Genomic DNA, 4,575 nt, shown 5'->3' on the forward strand with positions numbered 1-4,575 from the left:
GAAGTATATCACATTGAAATCCGAAGCATAATATCTAATCAAATTGGGAAACACAACCTTAGTCTCTCTCTCATATTAATTACATTCTAAGTCAAAGTATTCAATTACATTATTCAACAATCAATTCAAACTATCCGGAATAGGATTAAAGCCTTTAAAGATTGGTATCGCATACGATTAGTACTCTTTTCTCTCCATATTCCCTGTGGGATTCGACCCCAACCTTGTTGGGTTACTATATTTGACAACGTCCGCTTTACGCCATTAATAGGTGTAATTTGAGCGTATCAAATTTTGGCGCCGTTGCCGGGGAATACGGTTCAGAAATTACTAATTGTTGTGTACTATTCTTTAAAACTTTTTCTATTCCATCACACCTCGTTTGCTGTTTTAGTGAACCAGGTGAACATGGCTGGAAGACCCCATCGCAATCAAGGGAACCAAGGGGGGATCCAAGTGAACCATCCTGCACCAGAAGAAGAGGAGGATGAGAATGTATTTGCAGAATTCATCGACGAAGCTGATTATGCTTCTGCTGTAGTTCCCCCGAGAACAGGAAATGCTAATTTCAAAATTGATAGTTCTATCTATCAGCTATTGAAACTTGAAGGCTATTTCCGAAATTCTTCGGAAGACTGTCCCCTTCGACACCTAAAGAATTTCGTGCATGTATGTTCCCAACAATCTCAAGGTGCTGTTCCTGCTGATGCACTGCGACTGCAGGTTTTCAAATATTCATTAGCTGGCCAAGCTAGGGAATGGTATGAAAAGCTCCCGAGCAATACTATTCATACCTGGAATGAGCTGGCCAATATCTTTCTAAAAAAATGGTTCCCACCCAGCAAAAAGGCTGAGCTTCGGGATAAGATTTTTGGGTTAAAACAACTTCCAGGGGAACAACTATATGCTGCATGGGAGAGGTTCAAATATTATCTAGCTCAATCTCCGAATCATGGATTTCCAGATGCAATTCTCACAGAGAAGTTCTACAAGGGGCTAGATACAATGAATCAAATAGCTGTCAACACTGCAGCTGGGGGATGCTTTATGGACAAAACCTTTGTCAACATCACCCGGTTGCTCGACAAGCTTACTACCCATAATCAAGCCTGGCATTCGACTGATAGCGAATTCCTATCATATGGTAGTCCCTCTGTGGCCGCGGTGGCCAAAGAAAATCATGAGCGAGATCATGCGTTCGCTCAACTGCAAACCACCGTGGATTTATTATCCAAAAGGCTTATGGAGAAAGAGGCCAAATGTGTAAACGTTATCGATGAGATGCCACCTCATGCTCCCGGAATGTATCAAGTTTCTGACGAAACTTATCTTGAGGGGCAGCCACAATATGAGGATGCGAATTATGTCAATAACTCGCAAGGGGGTTATCAACGGCAAAACTACCAAGGTTCCGGTAATCACCCATGGCAAAGGCCTCAACAAAATTACCAAGGACAGAATTATGGAAGAACTGATCAGGGTAATCCCAATCAAGGGAATTACAATAACAATAATTATGGCAACAAGAGCTCTAACCCCTACATTCCACCTAGGGGGCAAGCATCCAATTCCCAGCCATGGAAAGATAATTCAGCTACTAACTCTGCTGGTAACACGTCTAATGATTCTGCAGAACTGAAGAGTATGATGCAGAAAATGCTGATGAATCAAGACAGAACAGATAGCACAATCAAGGGAATGTCCCAGGTCCAACTATCGCATTCAGCTTCCATTCAGAAGCTTGAAGCGCAATTCAGAGACCTTTCCCGAGAAGTGCATACTCCTCAACGGGGACAATTACCGAGTGATACAGTTCCTAATCCAAAAGGTAGTGGAGTGAACTCTGTGGAGAATGTACTTGTCATTAGCACCAGAAGTGGAAAAATACTTCAGGGTGACAATAAAAAGCCAATTGATCAGGAACCAATTGTTGAAAAAGAAGCGCAGCCTAGTGTATTGGATGATATTGTCGAGGAAGAAGCAGGGGAGGAAGTCCCCATTGTAGTTGAAGAAGAGCTGAATCTTAATAAACCAAAGGAACCGGTGGAAAACCAGGAAAAGGGGAAGGCAAAACTTTCCGGTGCTCTTCGCCCTTTGAGCCAATTGTTTAAATCTTCACCGCCTTTTCCTCAAAGGTTGGTGAGAAAAACAGAAGATGAGAAGTGCTTGAGATTTTATGATCAACTCAAGCAGTTGACGATGAACATTCCTTTCATGGATGCTGTTAAAGAAATGCCTGGCTTTGCTAAGTATTTGAAGGATCTTTTAACAAAGAAGAAAAAGCCATTGAAACACGACACTGTGGGTATCACTCACCGCGTTAGTGCCATTCTTTCCAAAACCACTGTGCAAAAGAGGGAAGATCCTGGAGCATTCACAATTCCATGCACCATAGGGCAGCAAAATTTTGCCAGGGCTTTGTGTGATAACGGGGCCAGCATAAATCTTATGCCCCTGGAAATTTTTAAGAGATCGGGGCTAGCTATGCCAAGGCCAACTACCATGAGGTTGCAGATGGCTGACAGATCGATAAAAAGGCCAGTTGGAGTAGTTGATGATGTGCTGGTTCAAATCGGGGAATTTCTACTGCCGGCAGATTTCGTGATTCTTGATTGTGCTATTGATCAAGAAATTCCTATTATTCTGGGAAGACCTTTCCTTGCCACAGGGAGGGCTCTTATGGACTCCGAAAAGCACGAAATAAAGTTCCGGGTGAACGATGAGGAGGTGACTTTTCACGCTAGCAAAGGCATGAAGTTACCTAGTCCTTATCAAAGCATTTCAGTCATAAACTCTGTTGACAAGGTGGATGAAGCAGTGGAATTTAAAATGGAGGAAGAATGCTTGAGCGAAGCATTGTTGGCCATCTTGGTGAATTTTGATGCCGACCAAATGGAGGGATATAATGAGACAGTGAATTCACTCACAGGTCTGGGGTCTTACTCTTATGAGCCCAAGAAATTGTCTCTTGATCTAGAGAAACGAACAACTCCTCCAGCAAAACCATCAATTATTGAGCCACCGAAACTGGAACTCAAAAAACTGCCATCACATCTTAAATATGTATTTCTTGGAGAAAATTCTACTCTTCCAGTTATTGTGTCATCGCTTCTGAATGAGGGCCAAATTCAAAGACTCATCGTAGTCTTGAGAAAGCATTTAAGAGCTCTGGGTTGGACTATTGCAGACATCCGGGGGATTCCCGCCGGAATTTGTGAGCACCGAATACAGTTGGAGGAGGAAAGTTCGCCGAGTGTTGAACATCAGAGAAGATTAAATCCACCGATGCAAGAGGTGGTGAAGAAGGAGATCATTAAGTGGTTAGATGCTGGGGTGGTTTACCCGATTGCCAACAGCCCTTGGGTAAGCCCTGTTCAGTGTGTGCCAAAGAAAGGGGGCATCACTGTTGTCCCTAACTCGAAAAATGAGTTGATTCCAACAAGGACTGTCACCGGTTGGAGAGTGTGTATGGACTACCGGAAGCTGAATACCGCATCTTGCAAGGATCACTTCCCTATGCCTTTTATTGATCAAATGCTTGATCGGCTAGCCGGAAGATCTTATTACTGTTTCTTGGATGGGTACTCAGGATACCACCAGATCAACATTGCGTTGGAAGACCAAGAAAAGACTACTTTCACTTGTCCCTATGGGACATTCGCTTTCAGCCGGATGCCATTTGGTCTTTGCAATGCACCAGCTACCTTCCAAAGATGCATGATGTCCATATTCTCTGATATGGTTGAAAACTTTCTTGAAGTTTTCATGGATGATTTCTCGGTGGTGGGAGATTCATTCGATGAATGTTTGGGTCATCTTGATCGGGTGCTGCAACGGTGTGAGGAAACCAACCTCGTGCTCAACTGGGAGAAGTGTCATTTTATGGTCAAGGAGGGCATTGCCCTTGGCCATAAGATTTCAGAAAAAGGGATTGAGGTTGATCAAGCTAAAATCGATGTGATTTCACAACTCCCTCCGCCCGTTTCAGTAAAAGGAGTTCGGAGTTTCTTGGGGCACGCCGGATTCTATAGAAGGTTTATCAAAGACTTCTCAAAAATTTCAAATCCCATGTGCAAACTCTTAGAAAAAGAATCCAAATTCAATTTTGATGAAAAGTGCATCAAGGCGTTTGACGAGTTGAAGCTGAAATTAACCTCCGCACCGATTGTGGTGTCCCCAGATTGGTCACTTCCCTTTGAATTAATGTGTGACGCCAGTGGTCTTGCAATTGGTGCTGTGCTTGGTCAGCGGCTAAACAAAATCCTACACCCAATTTATTATGCCAGCAAAACATTGAATGGAGCCCAGCTGAACTATACAGTAACGGAGCAAGAATTACTTGCTATTGTTTATGCTTTTGAAAAGTTCCGGGCTTATTTGTTGGGTGCCAAGGTAGTGGTTCACACTGACCATGCTGCATTGCGCTATTTGATGACGAAAAAGGATGCTAAGCCTCGGTTGATAAGATGGGTGTTGTTGCTACAAGAATTTGACTTTGAAGTCAGAGACCGGAAAGGGTCAGAAAATCAAGTAGCTGACCATCTTTCCAGACTGGAAGCACCAGGGAGACCGAGT

At 43.3% G+C, this 4,575-nt stretch overlaps 1 non-coding gene across 1 annotated transcript; it reads right to left on the reverse strand.

Moving 5' to 3' along the window:
• Positions 1-852: 852 nt before the first annotated feature.
• Positions 853-959, reverse strand: LOC132625320 (small nucleolar RNA R71). The gene has a single exon (XR_009576756.1). It is a non-coding gene; the product is annotated as a small nucleolar RNA R71 (small nucleolar RNA).
• Between the last annotated feature and the right edge of the window lie 3,616 nt (positions 960-4,575).

This window comes from Lycium barbarum, chromosome 12 (assembly GCF_019175385.1).
Source record: "Lycium barbarum isolate Lr01 chromosome 12, ASM1917538v2, whole genome shotgun sequence".
NCBI classification, from domain to species: domain Eukaryota; kingdom Viridiplantae; phylum Streptophyta; class Magnoliopsida; order Solanales; family Solanaceae; genus Lycium; species Lycium barbarum.